General features: G+C 39.5%; 1 protein-coding gene and 1 long non-coding RNA gene across 6 annotated transcripts in view; both read right to left on the bottom strand.

The window, feature by feature from the left end:
- Positions 1 to 26281, bottom strand: part of astn1 (astrotactin 1) — a 414746-nt gene that overhangs the window by 350918 nt on the left and 37547 nt on the right. The window lies entirely within an intron of this gene.
- LOC147837149 (uncharacterized) lies at positions 15207 to 21891 on the bottom strand. The gene is made up of 3 exons (XR_015478725.1): positions 19434 to 21891; positions 16993 to 17756; positions 15207 to 16947 (listed from the first exon to the last, which is right to left on the bottom strand). It is a non-coding gene; the product is annotated as an uncharacterized LOC147837149 (long non-coding RNA).

The following is a 26281-nucleotide window of genomic DNA, read 5'->3' as shown; positions in this document are numbered from 1 at the left end:
TTTTTAAGCTGAAGAGACTTTCAACAGCTAAGGGACAGTCATTATGGCGACGGAGTATAGTGCTTCCGTTCCCCTCCTCGGGGAACGAAGGGTTACTTTAGTAACCTCGAACGTTCCCCTTCGGGGGGAACTTCAGCACTATAAGTGGATTTGATTGTAAAATCCACGCATTGGGAGCCCATTGAAAGCGCCATAATGATTGCACCTTACCAACACCCCCGATGAGGAGATAGTCAAGCAAGCGTGACGCACCCACATCATGGGGGGCGCGGTCCTCCAACGTGTCCCTGGCCCTAATTTATCCTACTTCAACAGAAGTTTTACGGATTTATATATATTTTTTGGGAAGTCGTGAGCATCTAGATAATTCTAGGAAAATACGACAGTACGTTGGGAAGCGTGCAATCCCGATAGGGAGGACGCTGCGGAGGCCATCCGTTACCCAAGGGGGGATAGATGGCAGAATTTACATATGGACTAGCCCTAAAAAGGGGGAGTACGCATAGCAAAAGAGTGGTTAGCGGGGAGGGAAGACACGGGTCCGCCCAGGGGGGGGACTTAACCGTGGCGGAATAAGCATATGGGATCGCCTAGTGGGGATCACGCATAGCAGGCACCTTTACCCAAAACGCGGGCTGACCAGCGGGCAGACCTATAACGTAGTGGGCCAGCAAGTGACTCCTCCGCTGAGTCAGTGCTGGGGGCCACGGAGGAATCTGCAGGGCTCACCTGACGGGGAACTTTACTGACAGATAAAAAGGCGCACGTATCTCCGTGTTAGGGAAAATGGCGCAGCAAGCGTGTTTCAACACCCTACCGAATTGTTTCCTCAATCACCAAGGGTTACCTAATACCCTTGAGGAAACCGGCTCCACTCGCAGATTGTAAAACCTTGCAAATGTGTTGGGTGTCACCCAGCCCGCAGCTCTACAGATGTCTGTTAGAGGGGCGCCGCGTGCGCGCGCTCGAGAGGATGCGAAGCTCCGAGTGGAGTGCGCACGCGCTCTCGGGGGACGCGGCTCATCTCGGCTCTGATAGTGAAAAAAAGGCATCCACAATCTAGTGGGAACTTATTTCGGTACGGCACTTCCCTGCTGCCGACCGCTATAACAGCTGAAGAGCTGCTCAGATGATCTAAACTCTGAGTGCGGTCCGGATAATACGCAAAACGCGAACTGGACAATAAGAAGGGCTGGGTCTGCCTCCTCCGAGGGCAGCGCTTGCAGGCTCACTACCTCGTATTAAAACGGAGTGGTAGGAACCTTGGGCACATATCGCGGGCGGGGTCTCAGGACGTGAGAGAAGCCAGCCCAATTACAGGCACGAGTCACTGACCGAAAAATGCCTCCGGGTCCCCGACCCTCTAATCGATATCAACGCGACCAGCAGAGCTGTCTTCAGGGACAGAAAGATACTGAGTCGAGGATCGAAGGGATCTGACGCGGCTTGTGTAGCGAGGGCGAGATCCTAAGAGGGCATGAGAGGGGGCGGGGTGGATTAATTCGCTTAACGCCCCTGAGGAACCGGATGATGAGGTTATGCGTTCCCACGGTGCTGCCAGCCACCGCGTTATGAGAGCGGAGATGGCAGCCACGTAACCTTGAGTGTGGAGGGCGACAGCCTGCTCTCCAACTTCTCTCGGCGTAAAGAAAGCACAACGCTGATCTGGCAAATTACGGGGGTCTTCTCAGCGAGAGACACACCATTCAGTGAATAGACTCCACGTCAGGGCATAGGCGCGCTCGGGGAGGGGGCTCTAGCCCGAGTGACGGTATTAGCCACCGCAATCGGAGGTTACCCAAGTCTTCCTCGCGTCTAAAAATCTCTTCAAAGATCGGCGAGGGTGCCAGGTGGTGCCCTGTCCCTGAGAGAGTAGGTGCTCTCTCGAAGGGACTGCCAGGGGAGGGCTATCGCGAGGGAGAGCTCTGACATCCAGGTCCGGTTGAGCCAGAGGGGCGCAACCAGCAACCTGTTCCTCGTCCTCCCTGACCTTGCACAGTAACTGCGCGAGCAGGCTCACTGGGGGAAACGCGTATTTGCGCGTGCCCCGAGGCCAGCTGTAAGCCAGTGCATCCGTGCCGAGAGCACTCGGTCAGGGAAAGAACAACTGGCAATGAGCGATCTCGGGGGAAGCAACAGATCGATCTGGGCTTCCCCGAATAGCGCCCATATCAGCTGAACAGACTCGGGGTGGAGTCTCCATTCTCCAGGACGCAAGGCTGCCGTGAGAGCGCATCGGCTGCACGGTTGAGCTTGCCTGAATATGAATGGCGTGCAGCGATTTCAGCCGCGGATGACTCCAGAGGAGCAGACGGCGGGCGAGCTGAGACATGCGGCGAGAGCGCATACCTCCTATACGGCTGATATACGCCACCGCCGCCGTACTGTCTGACCTGACCAGCTCGTGTGGCCGCTCCAGCACCGGAAAAAAACGTTGGAGAGCGAGGAACACTGCCAACAGCTCCAGGCGATATGCCAATGCAACTGGGTACCTTTCCACAGGTCCGCAGCCGCATGCCCGCAACGCACAGCCCCCCAGCCCGTGTTGGAAGTGTCTGCTGAAACGACAACAAGACTGGACGCCTGTTCTAGAGACACCCAGGCCTGTAGGAACGAGGGGTCGCTCCAAGGGCTGAGGGCGCGGCGACACAGCGCAGTAACAGAGACTCGGTGTGCGCGCGTGTGCCATGCGCGTCTGGGGACTCGATCGTGAAGCCAGTGCTGAAGTGGTCTCATATAGAATAATCCGAGCGGCATGAAGCGGCTGCGGATGCCATATGCCCCAGGAGCCTCTGAAATAGTTTCAGTGGGACCACTATTTTACTGTCGAGCTCTCTCAGACAGTACAGCATCAGCTGAGCGCGCTCTCCGGAGAGGCGCGCTGCCATGGTGACCGAGTCCAGCTCCAGCCCGAGAGAAGAGATCCTCTGCACGGGGGCGAGTTTGCTCTTTTCTCGGTTGACCTGAAACCCCCACAGGTGGAAGTGCCAGAGCACTTTGTCTCTGTGCATAATCAACTGCTCCGAGAGAGGGCAAAAATCAGCCAGTCGTAAAGAAATTGAGTATGCAGATGCCCGCGAGCCGAAGGGGCGCTGAGGCACCCTCCGCGGGCTTGGTGAGGACCCGCGGAGACAGAGAGAGCCCGAAGGGGAGGGCTTTGTATTGCCAAGCTCGACCTTCAAACGCAAACCGCAGAAACTGTCGGTGGCGAGGAAGAGTGGAGACATGGAAATACGCGTTTATCAGGTCTAATGCTGCAGACCAACCCAGAGGACGAACGCACCGGAGGATGCGCTTCTGCGTGAGCATTCTGAACCGCAGCTTGGGCAGGCAGCGGTTCAAAACGCGCAGATCTAGGATTGGCCGTGACCCACCGCTCTTTTTGGGCACGATGAAGCGTGGGCTGTAAAACCCGCTCTCCATCTCGGCTGGAGGGAGCGGCTCGATTGCATCCTTCGCCAGGAGGACAGCAATCTCCTCTCGCAAGACAGGGGCGGACAGGGGGCTGACCCTGGTGAATACACACCCGTGACTTGGGGGGCCGTTTCGCGAACTGAATCGCATAGCCGAGTCTGATTGTGCGTATGAGCCACCGCGAAGAGCTGGCCCGCGCTAACCAGGCAGGCAGAGCTCTCGCTAATGGACTCATCGCTACAATCGCTGACGTACCAGCAGTGGGGCAGCGCGGAGTGGGTGTGCTGATCCGGGAAGCTCGCGGGTCCCAAGCAAAAGCTGGAAGTGAGATATTTGCTCTCACTCCAAACCCGAGCTCCGGAGGGGAGGCTCGAGGGGTGGGAGAAAGGAGACCGTCCTCCCAGCGCTCGTGAGCCACTGGCGAAACGCACCGAATCTGCAAGCTAGAAAGCATATCGTCCCAGACTGGCAGATTTCGGGCTGTCACATCTGGGGAAGTGAAAAGTGCCCTTTCATAATGTTTTCATGGCAGTAAAAAGTGCCGTTGGAAATGGGGCCCCGCCCTCCAGCGGGGAAAGAGCAAGTTCCCTCTTCTCCAGATGGCCTGTCCCAGGGGCGCTTCGCGGTCCGTTGCCGGACTTAGCGGCGTTCTGGGCAGGGGGGCTGCCTGCTTCCGAGGTGCCCGACACGCTCGCTTCGCCGGAGGCGTGTGCGGGGGCGGAGCAGCTCTCGTAGGCGGGCGCCTTCGGCGAGGAGCAGGTATGAATGGCACGGCGGGCGGAGCGGGCTACGGACCACCGATAAGACATCACCCACCAACTGCTCTCTCACCGCCTTGAATTCCTGGGTGAATTCACAGACAGTGTCGCCGAACCTGGCTGGGGATATGGGGAAGTCAAGAAAGCGAACTTTGTCGACTTTGCGCATATCAGCCAGGGGTGGCGCTCCTGGACCACTAATGTGGACATCGTCCTCCCCAACGCACACGCAGCGGACTCAGTAGTCCGAAGAGCTAAGTCGGCGGCGGTGCGAAGCTCGTAAGCCTGGGTTGGACCCACCCTCGTGCTGCTCGGCCAGCGCCTGCGCTTGGTAGCGCTGGTAGGTGGCTATCGCATGCAAGGCGGAAGCAGCCTGGCCCGCAGCTATGTAAGCTCTAGCTCCGAGGGAGGTAGATAACTTACAGGCTTTGGATGGGAGACGAGGCGGACCCCGCCAAGAAGAGGCGCCGCGCGGATTTACCGCCATCGCGCACTCAACCTGAGGAATCGCCACATACCCCCTGGCTGTTTCACCGTCAAGAGTGGTTAGGGTGGAGGAACACGCAGCACGAGCAGAAAAAAGTGCTTTACAAGACCGCGTGAGCCTACTGTGCACCTCCTGGAAGAAGGGAACGCCCCTCTAGTCGGTCCGGCCGCGGAGCTGGGGAATAAACCATCTCCAACCCACGGCCGAAGCAGCCCGGGAAAGCACGGCTAACATGTCCGTTTCAGGATCCGTAGTGACAGCGCTCACCAGCCCGAAGGGGGCGAGCGGGTCTGGATCATCATCGGACAATGAAAGCCCACCCTCCGATGCCGCGGTGGACATCTGGTCTCCGGTGTCATCGGGCGTAAGGGCTACCATCTGTTAGACGGATCGCTTCCCCCGCCCGAAGCTTGGATAGAGCGCTTAGAGGAGCGGGAGGTCCGCGGGCCCGTGGGCGACGGATTATCTCTCGCTGAAACCCTCAGATCTGCCCGAGTGCCCGCTGCAGAGCAGGGGACAACTGGGGTGGTTCACCCTTTTGCAAAGGCTAACCACGATCTTGCGCAACAGTCATGGCATCGCAATGACGACATGAACTGCCCGCGAGCAGCGCATTAACATGCTGGACCCCCAGACATGCAACGCAGTGCCCGCGCCCATCATCCGAGGACAGGAAACCACCGCATCCAGAAACGCACAGTCGGAGCGCCGTCCTGATAAGGACGTGCTGCACGACTGTGTTGCTCTTTCTGTGAAGTTTGCAACTTTATACGCACCGCTCTGGAGGACCGGACCCAAAGAACGCCAGGCAAGGGAGAAACCCAGCTCGACCGTCTGCCACTGCGTGTACACACTCTGGACCGGGAGAATGCTCTCGTTCGCTCAGAATCGCTGGTCACAGCAGGAGGAACCCTCATCGACTCGATCAGAAAGTCTCTGAAGCGAAAAGGATAGCGTCTGCTGGCGCCAGGTGAGCTTATATACTCAGTTGATTGCTTATGCCGCTCACCTGCGCAGGCTTGCGCTGCCAATTCATTCTTAATTGGCCCGTTCAATACTCTTTCAGACGAGTAGCTTCTGAACCGAACCTCCCAATGCGTGGATTTTACAATCAAATCCACTTATAGTGCTGAAGTTCCCCCCGAAGGGGAACTACACATCTGCCACTTTAATGAACTACAACTCACATCATGCACCTCACACACACACCAGTTTCTGATCCTGTGAGTACACACACAACAGGAAGCTCATGATGGACTGATTACAAGGACTATAAACAGAGCACCCACCCACACAGTACTTGGCTGAGTCTTGTTTTTTGTAGCAGCACAAAGTGTATCTCAGTCTAGTCTTTCTATGTGTGATCCTAGCATAGTTTTCTTGTTTATGTTGTTTTGCCTCCTGAACTGAGCATTCGCCTGTTTTGAAGTACAATTGCGAATTTCCTGTATGCTTCTGTTTACTCCTGTGTTGACCGTTGCCTGCCTGACTAATCTGTTTAACAAACTGCATGTGGATCCTCATCGCCGTTGTCCAGCACTCCTCCGTTATAGTAAGAGATGTACTTACAGTGTATGCCGACAAGCAAAATGACCTGTACTAGCTATATGAACATGAAGTAAATGTGTAAAATGTTATTATATTTTATGTGATTTTAAAAACTCAAGACAATTGAGTAAAACTAAGATGTTTGAAAGACAAAGACAGATTTTAAAATGTCAGTTAATTAGCATTTTAGAACTGACTTTTGATCTTTAAATATAGTCTTTTAGTAATAATAATAAAATATAGAAAGGAAATTTGTTTGACAAGATTTATTTTTCTTTTTTGTTTTGTTTTGTTTGTTTTCTTATGCTAAATGACATTTTAGTGAGTGACTTTTTGAGTGAGTGAGAGTTTTTCCCCTTAAAAAAACAAGTCTGCATTTAATTGATCCAACAGAATACAAAATGTTGAATTAAAGGCTTAAACATAGCAGCAATTTTTCCAGTATTCTTTATAAAAAATATTCTATACATTAAATGTATTGTATAGGCCCCTAATCCCGACAGCAGGTATGGCACAAACCTAATTTAACCACATCACAGGTATATTTATTACCTATGGTAATTGTAAGATTTGCAGTTAAATGAGTACTGCCAGGTGTTGATTAGTCATACACCTCTGAAATAGTATTAGACAACAGCTGCTTCAAATAAATATCACATATTGACTGGAAAATATTAGCTTGACATTTACCAACCAGTGCCCTTGACAAACAGCCAAAGAAATGGTCATGATGACTCTCCCACAACACAGACAGGCAAACAGACAATAATAGGAATAGATATCCATCAGCAAATCTGTCTATACAAGAGCCATATGTCAAACAGACAAGAGAGAAAATAACTAAACATTGCTTATCCCTCTGTGCTCTTTTTCATGTGTACATGACAGTCATATGTAGGTTATTTTTCTTCTATAATATCCAAATGGGACACACAAGTCATTCCAACTTATTTTAAATGTGCATTAGGAAGCAACAAAGAGAGATTTAAAAACACCCATACATTATGGCTGAACGATAAAGAGATAATGACTGTGATATAATTTTCCCTTGATAAAATGATAACATGTTCAATAAATGTTCAATGAGATGTTTATACCACAAAGTGGAACTAAACAGTGCCGTGCAGTTATACCACATGGATTTTTGTGTGGATTTTGCACAAGAGAAGCCCAGTGTGAGCTTATGTTTGTTTACAACTGGATAGGTCTTGAATCAATCACATGACCAGCAACAAAGAGAATAACTTGAATTTAGAGAATAAAAAACTAATGTCTGTGATTTTAAGCCTTATGAAATAACACTAACAAACAGGAAAAACACAGAATCATGAATGTATCATGGTATTGTGTCAGAATTGGGAGACATATAGTTGAAGTGAGAATCAATAGCCCCTCTTTGATTTTTTTTCATTTTTAAAATATTTTTCAAATGATGTTTAACAGAGCAAGGAAATGTTTATATATTTTTTGATAATTTTTGTTCTTCAGGAGAAAGTTTTATTTGTTTTTGTTTTTTTTTCAGCTTGATTTTAACTGTATATGAATTTAATTATTAATTTAGAATATAAATAATGTAATGGCTGTAATTAATCTATTGCATTTGAGCAATTGTATTTGAAATTAATGGCTATTGTGTCTGTCTATTGTTTTTCATACAATTGTCATAGAAACCACTCATATGTCACAAACCAGCAATGTGTATATCGCAATATATTTCATAGCCCTAGTTGAATCTATTTTTATTAGACAGCATTCTGTGTTACAGCAAAATCCTTCACTGAATTTGATTTCACTGTCCCCAACAGGTAATATTTTTAGATGCAGGACATTTGCTTGAATTTTGATCTATTTTTATTCTTGCTTCCAAAAAATTTTCCAAAACAAACAAACAAAAAACTTACATTGCTTTCTCAATGTCCTCCAAAGGAGCGTTAAAAACTGTCTCTACTCACTAATATGCTTCTTGCTGATTTTTTTTTCCTGGGAGTCTCCCGTATTTCAGACCCATCTCCCGCCAGCCTCCCATTTTGTTATTTCTCCCGAAAATGTCACCCCCTTTATGGTCCTTAGCATTTTGGTACTGTCTGTGAACCCCCTGGGTTGCCAACTTTGATTCAGGATCCAATCACAGAGGCCGCCCAAAACACATTCATAGTACAGTTAGCCACAGTGCCCAGTTCTCAGCAATGTTATTTAGGCACCATACCCCCATTCTCCTGATTTCCAGGGACAAATGTTGGCAGCCATGGTCAGGATGCTCTGTGTTATTGGGACTGCTAGCTGTTCCTAGAGAGCTACTCTGATCTGGACCTCACCGGCCCTTCTATGCCGCATCATGTTTATTTTTCTGTTTTAATCTATTTTTTGCACTGTTTGTCTTTCCACCGGTCTTTAAAGACCTTGCAACTTGGAAATTAGTTGTTGTTGTTATTGTTGTTATTTTTTCGGGAATTGTAACATAGCACAACCCTAACATATCCTACCTATTTGCACTGTTTGGTAATAAGAGCAAGCTGCAAACTTCTACTGTAAGCATCCCTAAATATTAAACTGACATACCAAACAAATGCTACTTTATTTCTCGCATCTTTCCATAAATCAATTTCTTATGCGGTGAAAGCCAATAAGATCCACCCTATGTGACAAACAATTAAATTACCTGCTTTTGTTCCCCAGGTAATCAGAGCCTGCATTTTACCATCTTTACATAACCACACTGTCAAGCAGATTGTAGGATCCTGATTAATCATTGCCTTGAAAACTTGATTAATCATACTTGATTAATCACAACTTCCTCATTCAAAACAATGCACACGAGCTTGCTCTAGCTCATATCCATCATCCTTAAATGTATCCACTGGATATTGTCTTTATATTCTACATAAATGTGGATGGCAGTTGCCTCGACACACATGCAATCAAGGAGATCTGAAATAAATATAAATAAATTGCTTTAGATTTAATGAGAAAAAAAAGTGCGGCACATTTTACCCAGGACATATTTGGCAGGTGAAGCAATCAGCACAAAAAATAAAGATAATAAAAAACCTCCCGGTGTTAATAAAGCACTCCACAGGCACTCGAGCGTTGTTTACGCTGTTGCGCAGCTGAACTCTCTGCAGAAATATCACTGACAAGTGATGCCTCAATTCAGCATCCGCTACATTCTCTACAATCTGCCCTCCACGTTAATTTGTGTCTGGGGCGAGGGGTGGCCAAACAGTATGGTAATCCATTGTAGCTCACACATCAGCACAGTAGGAGAATATGTCGGGTTTAGAAGTACCTCGTCTAATTGCAGAAGAGCCCACACAGGGGTCATTATAATAAACATACTGTAGATGAAATATTAGCCCACCTACTGTTGTTTACTGCAAACAATGGGTTCTCTCCAAAATAAAGTTAAAACAAGTTGCTGATGAGCATAGTTAAACTTCAGCTACCTCATTAACCAAGATTTCTGTCACACTTGGAAAAAGCGCTCCCAGAAAAATCTTCCGGTTCATCCACCATTTGAATCTAGCTGACGGCTCGTTTAATTATGAGAATATGCGCGCCTTCAGGGTCAGCTCCTCATCAGAAGCGCACATATAGATCGCGGTGCTATTACTGTCACAACTGCTTTCACACGTAATTGAATACACCTCAGAAAAATTCGCATTTCTCAGTCTTAAGGAGAAAAGATTTCAACCTCTTTTCTCTAATATAATCACATAGGCAGTGCATACATCAGGCAATAAGATGTGTTTTGCTCAGTCGGATCACAAATAGATGAGGGAGACACATTGCAGCCTATTCCTGATGTTTCAATCCTTCTCTTTTGTCCACTTTTGACCACATTCTGATTTTCTTTCAGGGCAGAGTCTACGGTAGTTTTTTTCTTATTATTTTCCAATGTAATATTGCGAAATAAGCTCGCTATGGAAAATGACACAGAGAACAGTAACTTTTATATCTGTTTTGACAGTCTAAAAATTATGCCAAATCCTTAAGCCTTTGGCATGAAAAATTCAGCATGAAACGGATGATCATCTTTTTAGCTATATTGTGACGTTTTTCCAAGTCATGTCCCTAAAAATTAATTGGGTTGTTGTCAGTTACTTTTTCTACGGTCTTATTTGAGTAACAACTTTTTGGAAATGAGAGTTTATTAACCACATTTATAAATATTTTTGTATAAATTATAATATAATTTAATATAAGAATATACATTATATTTGCTTGGGTTCTATATATAGATGACTTTCTAAATGCAACCATTAATATATATATATATATATATATATATATATATATATATATATATATATATATATATATATATATATATATATATATATATATAATTTACCTTTTGATACATTGACGATACATTGGCTATGGTACCAAAATTCAAGTAATATCAAGAAACATTAAATGTAGTATTAGTTCTGAAATGTTGGGTATATAAGTACATACATGTACAGTACATAGATAAATACACATTAAAGAGGTGTTCCAGAGTGTATTTTTAAGGCTTGGTTGTGTTTATAAAATGCAAAGCAATGTGTTCTTATGCTTCAGTTGTAAAAAAAATCATGTAGTTTTTTTTTTTTTAATCTTACTTTAATTATATACAACTACTCAGATAACATGAAAACATGCTTGATCTATATATTTTTGATAATTCTCTGGCACATCATTTAAATTAAACTGTAAGCACTTCTCTCTTTATTGTTGTGTCCTTTGTAAGCCCGCCCAAATACAAAAACAGAACAAGCTCTGTGGAAACTGGACGGCACATTGCAGCACCTCTGGCCACTCCCCTTCTCTGCACGGGGTGTGTGCGCATAGTGAATGCACGTAAACTGCAGCATTTGTGATTTCATTAACCCAAATGTATTTTTTGAAGTCCCCAAACTTCGTTGACTTTGCATTGAACTTTAAGCGTATTGCATTCAGAAATGTTGTTTATGTTCACACAGCTACATTACACATCAAGTTACCTTGTAGCAAGTTACTTTACACTTTTTAGTTGAGTAAACATTTTTACAGTATTACAAGAGTATATGTGCAGCTTTAAGTATTAACCCCTAAGTAAACATATTTACCTTAAATACTGATGTAATAGTGTCACCATCCTGAATCTATCCTGAAAATAGAACCACTTAAAATCATCATATGAGCCATAATTTAAATTCATTCATTCGTTCATTTTCTTGTCGGCTTAGTCCCTTTATTAATCCGGGGTCGCCACAGCGGAATGAACCGCCAACTTATCCAGCAAGTTTTTACGCAGCGGATGCCCTTCCAGCCACAACCCATCTCTTTGAATCATCCACACACACATTCACACACACACGCATACACTACGTAAAATTTAGCTTACCCAATTCACCTGTACCGCATGTCTTTGGACTGTGGGGGAAACCGGAGCACCCGGAGGAAACCCACGCGAAGGCAGGGACAACATGCAAACCCCACACAGAAACGCCAATTGAGCCGATGTTCGAACCAGCGACCCAGCAACCTTCTTGCTGTGAGGCGACAGCACTACCTACTGCGTCACTGCCTCGCCCCCATAATTTAAATAATTGTAAATAAATTATGCCATACTTTTTCTATGCAAAACATTATAAAGGGGGCCCTTAAAACATTATTAATTTTAGGCTTATTTGGTAACTTGAAAATGAAGTCAAGCACAGTGCTGAGAGGGATACACAACGCGCCAAGACTGTTCTGTAAATCTGTCACACACAGAAAAATCTGCACAAACTTTGCAGAAAATGTTCATGCTGGGCACAATATACATACTGTACTGCATGCTACAAAGTGAGAAGTATGCTAGTGCGCTGTTCCTCAGTTCTCCCACCCACAGAGCACTGACAAGTCAATTCCTACTGTTTTACCTGGTGGGACTCACTCTTTGCAAGACTGCAGCAGCACTGCTTCTAATATATGCAAATAACACAGAATGGCAGCACTGAGCCCTAAGTGCTACTGTAACCGACTCAATTAACCTAATATTTACTGGCCCTGTTCAGCAGAGGTGCCCACACGCATCTTGTCTTCGACTTCTCAGGCAACTATTTTCAGATAGAGCTAATGAAACAATTATGTAAGTGGGCAATTAAAATAAAAACATAAAAAAATACCAAAGGAGACTGGAACACTCTGATAATGCAAAAGCAAGATGACATGCACTTAGCACCAGGGCTCCCCGTGGAGAATTGTGTTAAAAGACCATGAGCGCATTTAAAACGTCAGCTTTTTTCCCGAACAAAGACGATTAACATTTAATGCCAAAGCATTATTACATATAAAATGCTGCAAATTAATTAGCCAGTGAGTGCTGCTATTTTTATAAGCTGAATTAAAAAGGAATCACATTTAAAAGCAAAATGCAAATAATTGATGGAGAGGAAATGAGCTGCGGAGCTGAAAGGACTGGATTGCTCTCAATGGAAAGACCAGCATGTGGTTTTTGAATGTGACACAGAGTTCAGTGCCTCGGTTAAGCCCAATATATGCGTAGTTAATTAAGAAACTGATTAGGTACACTTACACACACACACTTACACACACACACACACACACACACACACACACACACACACACACAAGAAACACGCGCTGTTAAACAAAGTACAACTAGTTTGGCTATGCAGAAAATTAAACAACTACTTGATTTTTTTAAATTTCTCTAGATTAATTTATTTATTTGTATGAGTGAAATGGTTATATTTGTTTTATTCTATACATTTCTTAGAATTTCTTCCAAATGTAAAATAAAATCAAAACATATACTTTATATTTAATTATGTTTTATTATTTGTTTTAATTCAAAATAGCAAATATTTTCATTTATTATGATTGTAAATAAGAAGGGGTGTTATGGATTATAGTTGATTTGTGGTTTGTACAGATCACAACCCATGGTTCGGAACACATGTGATCTGCGGATTAATACTTAATTTTTTACTTGTAGGTTAATTGTCTCTGATATCATTCAAATCACATCAATGAAAGCATTTAAGCTTTCTTGTTACATATAACAATGACGGAAGAAGTTGTGATAGATTATTCGGGATGTGTTGGGTTTTATCAAAGTTGTTTTCTGTCACTACTTGTTTAGCCTGCATTAATCCATTCAGTGTAAGCTGCAGGATTAATCATTAAAAGATTGAGATCTCAACACCCACGCAAAATAAATTATAAATGATAGTGATTTGCATATGTTTTTTAATCCTTCGAATTGTTGCATTTAAATCTGTGTTTGAAAAACACACACACAAAAAAAAGAAAGAGATTTAGTCTTTTGAACTGACTAAGGTACAAACAGTAAAATAACACAGAAGTACTGGCATAACAGTTTATAGTTGAGATAAAACCACTATAGGCTCAAAAATAAAAGTTGTAGACATCAATTACATTATTTAACCAATAGGTAGTGACAACAGGCCATCAATAATAATTGTTCAAAAATTATCCATTTAGGAATAAAACTAAGTTTTATGAGTGAATAACTGAATCATTTACTAAAAATGAGACTAAAAATAAACATGGGTTATACAAATTGTAACGTTAGATTTATAGATTTAACATTATCAGCAATATTAACAGTGACTTTTTAACAGTACTGAATATTTTACAATTTATTTTTATTCAGGTGATTATTTCTTCATTTTATTTTTGATAAAATTACAGGTTCTAATTTCTGTTTGTTAAAGGGTTTTGTAATAATTGAAAAGCAAATGACATTTGTCTCCACTTCTTTTTGACTGATCTGAAAAATGGTCCGATCCGTGATTAAAAAAACAATGTGATATGAACCGTGAGATTTGTGATCCATTACACCACTAAAAATTATGGTTATTGAACCAAATATTGATCTTCTGACCTTTAAACATTACAATTATGTTTTCTAAAATTAATTTAACAATGCCTGATAACCCTGACCTGATTTCACCAAGTAGGACATGTTCCTGGAGCAACATTCCAATCAGCCAGTCAGAATTAAGGGATATGTTTTCCGTTTATATTAAGTGTAGGCTTACAATATGTTTATGCACTTCTACATGATTGTTATCCAACTATTCATCCTCTATGATTTTGGGAATATTTTCCAGTTTTGGTTGGGTTTAGGAGTTGAAAATAGGAATGGATTACACATTTTTAAACAAAAATTATGTTCCAGCATCAACATAAATGTTAATCCAGGATCGTATCATACTTGGTAAAATCATGACGTGATAAGATGGCACTTTTTAATTTTGGTCAATGAAAACATTTTTTTTAAATAAAATCTGTCATTTCCACATTTATTTTCAACAATGACAATAATAAGAAATGTTTCTTAAGCTAGAAAATCAGAAAATGCTTCAATTTCATGTTGTCATATTTAAACCCAAATCAAAACATATAAAGATTTTTTTAAAGACATTTCTTTTCCGAAACATGCAGAACAGTGCTGGGATAAGCACTAGTTGTAAGTGAAGAACTTATAAAATATAAAAAGGAGGCAAAATAGTATGAAGAATTCCTCTGTCACACACCATAATATGCATCTGCTGCACGGAGACAAGATTTAGACATCTGTGCTGAACTGTGAAGAACAAAATCACACCTATGACCTATACCAAAACACAAAAAACAAGCTAAATAAAACAGGCATGCTTGAGCACGTACAACTAGTATGGCTATGCAGAACATTAAAGAACCGCTTGGAATTTTTCAGCTTCTCTGGATTTATTAGTTATTAGCAAAATGTTTATATATCTGTTTGATTCTATACATTTCTTGGACTTTCATCAAATTTTTAAATTAAAACATTGAGAGGGTTGATTGATAATTAATATTTTATTTTATTATATTTTATTTTTGTTTTATTTCAAAATAGCAAATGTTTTAATTTATTATGACTGAAAATGAGGGTTATTTCACTAAATAGCAGATATGAGTGAAATGTTTATATTTGTTTTATTCTATAGATTTCTTGGACTTTCTTCAATTTTTTTTTTTATTAAATAAGAGGATTGATTGATAATTTATATTTAATAATTTTGGTTTATGTTATGTGTGTATAGTTTCACAGTTATTCAAATAGGCTAAACTGCAGTAACAGAGCAATACTCAATACTCTTACTCTAAAACTTCAACAATCATGTGATCAGTTTCCTAAATTATCATAAAAGCGACGGTCATAACCAAGCTGTAATAATCATGCAAACTGAAAACTTCTCACCTTTCTACATGAGTAAATTTACACGAGGAAAGGCCCCGTATGTGACACATGAGGCTCTTCACTAAAGTTCAACACTTCTAAAGACTACGCTTCTTTTATTTAATAATTTACAGTCCTGCAGAAAACAGCGTGCCCACTGTGTGTGACCAATTAGTCCTGATGGTTGAAACTGTGTGGAAGTCAGAATCCATTTCAGTGTTACAGCCTGAAATGTATCTCCCTCAGTGAAGCAGTGGTAGTAATTAAAGCATGAGAGCAACAATTCATAAGATTACTGCTTTCTTTCTGACTGTGTGCTGTGATTGTGTATCAATCTAATTATATTTCATTTTCTTGCATACAAATGTTTCACCCAGGTACTGTGTATTGCACACACCACTGCTAATAATGTGAATAATTACATATTCTACCAATTAATATTTTAGTCCGATCTCATGAACTGCATGAGTTCTGTAGAAAAACGCCTCTGTTCCTGAAAGCATAATGTCATGATCTTCCATTTTGATGAGGCAGCATGTGCTCCAGATTTAAGCAGTTAATTTTGTCTAATAAGGGCTCCAGATGTGAAGATAAGATTATCTTCGTTGCTCTATTATTGATGTAGCTCTGTGCCCAAGGACTCCTGGAAGGCCTAATGGTGAATACAGAAGAAAAAAAAGAAATGGATTACATACTAAAAATATCTAACAATAATTTAATCCGTAGACTTTGCATGGCTTGTTGGAGCTTGAAATCTTTGAAGTCATTAACTTTGAGCTGCTTGAAAATCAAGCACAGAAGCAGAATGAAGGCTGAATTGCTCAATCATTTCGCTGTAGCAGCCTGCTTCTTGTTTTAGCGTTGTGTCCTGAAAACAAAATCCATCTATAAAGTTTCCAGTAATTGGCTAGTGGACCCGAAGGACATTTATGGTTACTTGTGTAAGTGAAATGTAGTGTAAGCCAAATACAAACAAACCTGCAATTTAGTTAAGTAATTTAGAGGAACGTTTTAGACTAAGTGATATAAGCTAATTACTTTTTCCCTTATTTTTCAAACCAGAGCCTGAAGTAAAATTCAGAATAAATGTACACAGTGCTGTAAAAAGCACAAGGGCAACTTGCTTAGCAGGGAGAATGAACGTGACTTTTAAGGAAATTCTTTTGAGTTTGTTGTTATTTTTTTTTTTTTCAATTTTGTCAGAAAAAGCTTTAGCCAGCATCAAGACGTGGATGCACTGGGTGTCATGACTGTCATGGTCACCACTAGTCGGAACTGTAGTTCGCTAGTGAACTACAGTTGTTCAGGAACAACAAATCCCTACATTCCGCGTACACACACCCGGCTTCACTTACACTGATTACACAATCAGCTGATTCCAGTTGCCGTTTGATTGTTGGACTATTTATACACCCTGCACTCGTTTGTTTAAGTTGGTATGTTGTTCCTGAGCTGTGTTTCCGTATCTTGCCCTAGTTCCTTGTTTTGTTTGTTTATTTGTTATTTTGATACTTTGATTTTGGATGTCCTGTTTTCTTCTGTTGTCTGCACTATATCTCATTAAATGCATTTGGATCCACCACCTTTTGTTTCATTGTTCAGCATATCGTGACACTGGGGCACTGTTTTTGCACATTTCAGTGTTTACAAAAAGATTACATCACAAAGAACAAGAGCAATCTAGACAAAACCTTTTCTAGTGCTTCTGAAAATAATTGTATAATTTATTCAAATTTTTTTTCAGCTCTGAAATTTAATCTGACTTCAATTTTCAAGTGATCATTAAATTAAGACTATGTTCATATTTAGTAAAGGATCACATTTATCAAACGTTAACAAAGTCAGATACTTAATTATTTCAGATACAATATGCCTTCAATTATTCTTTCATTGGGGACCAATTGTCGTTCTGAGTACATTTGGGCTCGCCGGCTTGATTCTTAGGGCCTACTAACACTATGCCATCCGTACCGTGCCCAGGACAGTTTCCCAGATCGTTTGAGAAGTTTGAGTGTGCTGAATCAGGCTCAGGCACGGTTCACTTGGCCGGCCCTGGCCTGGTTGAATGAGGTATGCCTGAGCGCGGTTCACTTGGGCTTTGGCGCGGTACGCTTATGTGTGAGTGCAAAACACAGCAAAGCCCGAAAGTAAAAGCGAGTCGTGACTTTTAAGGGACTGTTTCATTTGGATTTATTAATCATTCTTACTGTTCAGTGAACGCAAACTGCCATCATTTATTAAATACGCAAACCCCTCACAACACGACAGATGTGCACCTTCATCAAACCTCATATTTCCTGCAGCACGAGGACTTAATGATTGTTTATGAGCGTCGAAAGTGGCGGATCTGTTCGGCGAAATATCTGACTGCGTGTCACCGCATCCCTAAGGACTAAAGCAATATAACTAGAGAAATCTCCACTGTGCTGAGCGAGAGCGCTTACTGAAGAGCGCAGCATCGATGATGTAAGCGTGCCCAGGCCCGATTGTAATGTGAGTGCAAGCCAACAGGGGAGTCAGGAGAGGGGACAAGCGTGCTTTGGCCCGGTGCGAGACAACTGTACATAGTGTGAGTACGCCCTTAGTCAGCGGTTGGCAGGCGACTGCTGCTTGCTCTGTGACAGAAAAGGTAGTCTACCCAGTCTACCTAGAACAAAAGTGGTCAAAATGCTAAAGGCCTATCACCAAAGTGTTATCTGCCTCTTTATTTGTGATCCTCTAGTTTGATCCACACTGACTGTGAAACACCAAAGGTCAACAAAAGTATCCACACAACTTACTGGCAATAATGAATTCAGTCGATTTCAAAATAAATCAAATATAACATTTTATTAGTCAGGTTAAATTGTATTTAACATAAACAACATATATTACTCAAAGATAAATCAAAAAGTTAGAGATGCATACATGACCGGAGAAGTATGTTGCAACATGTAAGTCTCAGAGATGCTGCAACGGGGTGTCTTGGCTACGATCGCAATATTTTTGCACCTTTTCCTTAAAGATTCAACTCAGAACAAAGAACCATAAACGAAAGATAATAAAGGCTTCACCACTATCTCAGTCAGGTTGTATGTTAACCTAAAAACTAATCACCACCTGGAGTAAAAAGTTCAGAATTGACAGACAAGTTCACACTTCAGTAAGACAGACTTTTCCCAAACTCTTCCCAAAATAAATTTTTACTACTGCAAAATTGATTTACCATTTACCATTTACCAATCACACAGAGACATTTAAAATGATACCAAACACGACAAGTTAAAGTTATTGATTCACAAGATACACCATATGAAGAGGATGAAGATTCTGTGTGAAATGTCAGTGACCTAAGTTCTGAGTGAAGAGGTGAAGGGGGCGGCAGAGAGGGTGGCACATGATGGGTAACTAAGGCAGTTAAAGAACTTGCTCTTTTCCAGGTCTGCAACTCAGACTAGCAAGTTTATTGTTTTATTGCATAGCAATTCTTGTGGTCTAGTCTCAAGCAACTCCATAACACTTCTCAGGGTCTGATATTATGAAGAGATTTAGCCATCTTTACATAACTCGAGACCCTAAAGCAGAAATTGTAGCTAGATGTACACTGTAAAAAAAAAAACTAATTTTACAGAAAATATCCCTAAATTTTTTACAGTCATTTTTTGTCATTTAAATTTATATGTAGAAATTAGTAAAATGACAAACAATCTCTCTAAATTCACAGTTTGACTTTCATTTTAGGTACTTTATCATTAAAGATAAATTAATGACATTTTTGTTTTTTATACAGGGAAATTACAGTATTATACAGTATTTTTTTCTGTTATTTTAAATTATATTCAAAAATCCGTAAAAAATACAAACAATATCTGTAAATTAACAGCTTGACTGTTATTTTATGTACTATATAAGTAATGACAAATTACAGCAATTTGTCTGTTTTATACAATAAAATTGCCGTATTTTTTACACAGTGTTTTTTTCTTGTTTTTTTTATGAAATACATTTAAAATTACGTAAAATTAAAGTAATTAATTGTAATTACTTGCTCTGTAAAAAAAAAAATCTTAAAAAAAGGTCAAATGACTGGCAGCAACAGCTGCCAAAAAAAAAACATAAAATTACGGTAAAATTTCTTTGTTGAAATAGAGTGCAAAAAATAATAAATCTACAGATATTTTCATTAAAATGTTTACAGAAAAACACTGTTATTTTACAGACTTTTCCTAGATTATTACGATCAAATCCGTTCAGTAAAGTTACACACAAAGTGGGCTCGTATGCACCTGTTCCAGATTCCGCTGATTGCACACACACAGTCGGAGGATCGTTATGAACTGATTACATGCACTTTAAAAGCAGCATAGACCAATTGCTTAGTCTTTTTATACTGTTACTGTGAACATTATGACGCGTTTCTCTTCTTTTTGCTTGCTTTGTTTGTTAATTGTTTACGTTGTTTGCTGCCAGGACTGATCATTTGCCTGTTATTTGACCATGACTCTGGATTCCCGGCATAATGCTACATCTGTTTGCCCCTGTGTTGACTGTTGTTTGCCTGACCATCTCTGTGTAAAACCTGCATTTGGATCTGCACTCCTTTGTCAAAGTCCCCTTCACGTTATAGTTCCATTTCATTTAAGATCTGTAACTGAATCATTCCATATAACTTAAACCAATACATGTTTTACATAAACACTATTCAATAAAATGTAACAACTGTAATTTTAAAGTTATGAGAATTTTAATCAGTTGTATCTCGTTTGTTGTTTTTTCCAAAAATTTTTGATCCAAAATAAAACTGTCCAAAATAAAATTACGATCATGAGCATGTCTTGGCATTTCATTAAAGGTGTTTAATTTGTAATGATTTAGGGAAAATTCTTTTAAATAACATTGTTTACTCTTGAATTTTTAGTGCAGTCACTTTATTGATGGTGTTTGATTATAATAATCTAGCAAAAGTCTGTATAATGACAGTGTTTCTTTGCAAACATTTGAATAAAAATATCTGTAGATTTATTATTTTTTGCACTTTATTTCAACAAAGACATTTTACCGTAGTTTTATGGTTTTTGTTTGGCAGCCGTAGGTCCCAGTCATTTGACTTTCTTTTTTACTATTTTTTTTTCTTACAGTGTATTTCAATGGGAAGCTTATAGAGAATGTGTTTGCTAAATTTAAGTTGTACGGAAAACGTGTATTGGATATGGAGTACATATCATCGTATTAACACACACAAGCATTTATTTCTGTACATGACAGTTTGTTTTGAAAGGTTAGAGTCCTCAGAACAACATTCCATGAAACACATTTAGTCCACCAACACAATAGTGTTGAATTATGAATGGTTTTTCACATATTTATGTAATCATTTCATCCAGAGACCTGATGTTTACAATGTTCAAAAAAAAAAAAGGTCAAAAAAGTGTTACAAATAAAATGAGACCATTAACTCAATAAAAAGTCAAAGTTATAGTTACTAAAATCTAAACAAATTAGTCGCGAGTTAAGACGCTCTGCAAATGAATATCTGTGAGCTGCTTTTAGCCAGTAGCTTACTTTCAAGTTTGACTGAAGGGTAATTTAGCCAATGGGTGTATGATCTTTTAAAATATGGTGACGTTTATTTATCTATTGGACACATTATTGTTTTATAGCACAGTCACTAGTTCAGTGACTCATCGGGGTCAAGGACTGTTCCTACTTAACCCAGGCTCATTCTGAAAACGTACCTCTTCTGGAGACCACCAAATACATGTCAGGAGCTACACATATTTTTAATTTTATTTCGCAAATCCACCAAAGGCTGCTGTGTATGCTTTTTGAGATCTCAAGTGCCATTCGCACATGCTGTTCTCTTGTAAATCCACCAGAGACCGCTGTCGACTGACTGACTGACTGACTGACTGACTGACTGACTGACTGACCCACCTCCCCTTCACTAAACCCAACCCATAGTATTTTAAAAAGCACAGATTGACCAACCCACCGACTTCCCTAGACCCAACTGACAAATTTAAAAACAATCCAGAAAAAGAAAAGCTCTTGTGCTCTTGAAATGTCATTTTTACCACTTTCTCACCCTGTTTTTTATTTTTTTATGTTATTTTATTTTTTTCATTCTGTTTTTGTCTTACCCACTTTCTGACTCGAACCAGACTCGAACCCCGTCATCGTGGTCATCTACTCTTTGCATCTCAAGTCCACTGATGTACACAGAGAGCTAACTGGACAAACTGGCAAGTGCCGGAAAGTCGTTCATACGGAGGTAAGCGGTCAGCTGGTAAGCACGAAAAGGAATGCCATCATACCACTTGTAGCGTTCACATTAAAAATAAAATGCTGCCATATGTACTTCTGGCTACATAATCCACAATCACCAGAAATGCATATAGGGCTACGTTTTGAAAATGAGCCTATGTTGGTTACTATTTAAAGTTAGGTAGGTGTAAATCCCCAAAAGTGAGTGCTGGCATACACGTTAAAACATTTGTAAGTTTGTGTGTGTGTGTGTGTGTGTGTGTGTGTGTGTGTGTGTGTGTGTGTGTGTGTGTGTGTGTGTGTGTGTGTGTGTGTGTGTGCGTGTGTGTGTGCATGACTGGATATTGTAGGCTATATAGCGGAAGATTTGTAGTTCTTTGACTTCTGTGAGTTTACCAGCAATCTGCACAGGCTGGATCTCTGGTGATCATGACAAGTATACACTTTTAAATGTGAGTAATTGCAATCATGTTTTAATTTAGAGTAATCACAGACCAAAGGTTTTGCAGTGCTTAGATTTTAAAATAATCTAAAAAAAATCCTAACAAAACTTGTCAAAATGTTCCCTTTTTTAATTAAAATTTTTAAGTGTGCTTTGAGTGCCCAAACACATAATTTTTGCTAAAAATAATTAAAAACTAAAATACTTTTCATTTACGTCAAATCCATCGTCCACCGTATTCACAGTATAAATATATCTCACAGCCTTCCTGTCTCTCTACTGCACACTAATGATAGCTTGCAGGGGAAAAGGGAAAGAAAGAAAAAAACAGATTTCACTACCCTGTTGTGTTTGTCAAAAATAAATCTTTGAAGTTTGAACAGCAACAATGCAGGGACTGATTTTTATTTAAAATTGTGGGGCTCCAATAAAAAAAAGGCTTAATAAATTCTAAAGGCAGTGATTTTGGAAGGTCTGAATCCTAAATTTAAATATAACATTGAAGAAAAGGCTAGACTGTATTTTGATTGGTTGGACTGTATTTTGATTGTTCTCTTTAGACATTCTGTTGACATGATTGCTGCTTCTGGTAAAATTATTGTCATTTCAGTATTAGTATACTAGTTTGTTAGGGTTAGGAGAATAAATTGATGTACTTGTGTAACGTCTCCAATTCTGCTTGCCCTGCTCTAAGCAAGATTTCAAGAATTCTTGGCATATGAGGTTTGTTAATGTACACTTAATTGCAGAGAAATGAGCCACCACTGATGACATATAAATTGGTCGATCTGTGTATTATGTCTTTTCTCACTCCCCTCACTGTCAGTCAAACTTTCCTGACAAGCATGAATGATGTGCTGCATGCAAAGGGAATGTGTATGTTATTTCCGCTCACGTTGAGCAAATATTGGCTCTCTTCTCGTTCTTTTGAACCTTTGCATTACATTTGTGACAAATGGATGTACTGGTCTGTGTTGGTGGTAGAATGTTTTACTGCTTTTGCTTTGTCTAGTTTCCCAGTTTACTTGTGCCACCCTGAGCAAAAAATAAATAAAATTCCACCTCACTTTTCTTACATTAAAAAAAAAAAATCAATTTTCTTTACATTACCGTGATGTTTGGAAAATGTAGGAAAATTGTCAGTCATCAAGTCTGATGAAAATGATGCATGTCAAAATGTCCTATATTAACTTGCAGTCACAGTACAAAGACTAGTAGCATAGTTATGTATGTGCAAGGTTATGCAAGAACCACCTGCATTGGCAATTTTGTATATATAGGCTATATCTTAGTCTTATTAAAAACTGTTTTGCAAACATGACTATTGTTTATTTACAATCAGGACTTATAAGCCAGATCTGTGCTGATCAGAAATTTGCTGTCAAATTCATTTTAGCAGTGACAGTAAATCAGAAAACTGCCAGTAATTTTGGCACAGTTTTATTACAAAAAAATAAAAAATAACAACAACAACAACAACAACAACAACAACAACAACAACAATAATAATAATAATAATAATAATAATAATAATATAAAATAATATTTAAAATAATAATATTTAAAATAATAAATTAATAATAGCAATAATAATAACAAAATAATAATAATAATAATAATAATAATAATAATAATAACCTTTATTATTATTATTATTATTATTATTATTATTATTATTATTATTATTATTAATGTTATATAAATATCATTAAATGGTTAAAATAAATACATAAATAAATAAATAAATAAATAAATAAATAAATAAATAAATAAATAAATAAATAAATAAATAGCATGGTGGGTTATGGTAAAGTATTTTATGAAAAAATAAAGCATTTATGATAATAATAAGAATGCCCTTTATTTATTTATATATATATATATATATATATATATACATACATACATACATACATACATATATATTACCTACGGTCATCATGGCAAAGATAAAATAAATCAGTTATTAGAAATGAGCTATTAAAACTATTATGTTTAGAAATGAGTTGAAAAAATCTCTCTGTTAAACAGAAATTGGAGAAAAAAATAAACGGGGACTAATAATTCAGGGGAGCTAATAATTCTTACTTCAACTGTATATATTTACTTTAAAATTACAAAACAAGGCTTTAGTTTGCATATATTACATGGCAACTGTTAACAGATTTCCTTGGTAATAACAGATTTGATTTATTGATTTATTTTCTCAAAATCTGACAAAAAATGTGGCACACTCAGTTTTTTCTGATACACACAAGGACTCATCTGACAAAAAAATTAAAGTTTTTTAAGACATTTCAGTGTGAATAAGCACCTTTTGGAAAATATGAAAATTATATTATAGACAGAGAGTGTTTTTAAAATGCAAACACCAATTTTTAAATGTATCTAGATTAGTATATACATAGCACAAGTATAAAATCACTCAAATTCAACAGAAGCCCTGTTTCCAACTGGCAATAAAACACATAACAAAAGGTCAGTCGAGATGGATTACTGCTTACTGGGTATTAACAATCGATCAGATTTGTCTTTCATGTTCAGATCCTTTCCTTTTATTTCAGAAAACATTACCTAGCAATGTGCTACGCACAAGTACCATGAACCAGACCACATTATACGGCTTTCGAGCGATTGGGAAAGCATGTGCATGAAAAGAATCTAGACGTCAGCAACATCTTCAACCGTAATCATTGTGTTTTTAAACAAAACCAAAGCACAAATACATTTTTTGGTGGGCTTTCCCGAAACACACATATGTGTTAGGTCTAGATCAGAAGGTAGAAAGCAAGGGGTCAAACACACTGACCCACATGAGTATACAAACTTATTGTGACAACTGCATATATATATTGTGCCGAGGGGGCGTGGCCGAGAGCCGTGGTAACGGAGTGAGGCCACCGCGTAAGTGAATACACCTGCGGTGGGCACCTGCGGTGATCTCTCGCTAATTTGGTTCTTCAAACATGTTCGCGAATCAGATTAGAATGTCTGGATAAACTGATCTGAGATCGCTGCGTGTGTTGTGAAGGACAGATCTATCGATCCTCGAAATCATGATCAGCAATGCAACGATTGGCTGACGGCACAGCACATCATCTGATTAATGTTCAATCATCCATGTGAGCAAAATTACATCAAATTAGCAGTAAACGGCTTGTTAAATATGACACGCCATAACCTTCCACATTTGTTGTGAGCTGCAGGCTTTGCACTTTCATGTGTCAATTGTATTCATCATGCATTTCAATGCAAATCAATGTATTTAGTTCCACATTTAGAAAATATTTTCTCTATTATAGTAGCCGTTTTTTAATCGGTGTAAAGAATAACTGGTTGTTTACAAAATCGTTTTCATATTGGTAAAGGCGTCTGCAACTTTTGTGAAGCATCAAATCACCGGAATATTAATTATCAAAACATGTTCATGACTGCTGAAATGTATTATTGCTTTAAAAAAAAAGTCACATATTGTGCATTTCTATTATACACAATTTGTACTAAAGCGATCTAAAAAGTTCATATCAATAAGTTTTCTCTTTGCACCACCAGGTGGCAATCTTTGTACTTTCATTTCGAGGGTGCAGATTGCATACGTTTTATTAATATGTATAACTTAATTTATTTTATTAATGACTATAACTTTGTTTATATATATATATATATATATATATATATATATATATATATATATATATATATATATATATATATATATATATATATATATATAGTTAAAAAATATGTACCATTTTCCCAAGTGTATATAACTACTACTGTAAGAAAATATCAGAATTCGGAACATACTTTCTGTATTATCTTTGCTTGAACTAAGCCAATCTAATACTGTTTATATGAATTGAACCTGCTCCCGATCAGGTTTGACCTAGCAGAACTGTTGCTATGACAACAACTCTCGGATCAGCTTTGAAGAACGAAACGATCCTGGATCGTGTCAAATCGTCAATATAAAATCCAGCTAACTGAGTAATCCACGTACGAAGAACGGACCCCTGGCGGCCAAATGTTGTTGTTTTTTTTTTTATTCTGGTATTTTATGGCAATTATTTTACTGAATAAAGTTTTCACTCCAGTAAATTACGGAACTCTGTGTACAAAACAGGACTACACAATAAAAGGTTAATTTACAAGGAAAATACACAGTCGGAAATACAAACAGGACAAAG

Source organism: Danio rerio, chromosome 2 (genome assembly GCF_052040795.2).
Source record: "Danio rerio strain M-AB ecotype USA chromosome 2, GRCz13ab, whole genome shotgun sequence".
Lineage (NCBI taxonomy): Eukaryota > Metazoa > Chordata > Actinopteri > Cypriniformes > Danionidae > Danio > Danio rerio.
The sequence above is the reverse complement of the archived record's forward strand: the minus strand, read 5'-3'. Positions and strand labels throughout refer to the sequence as shown.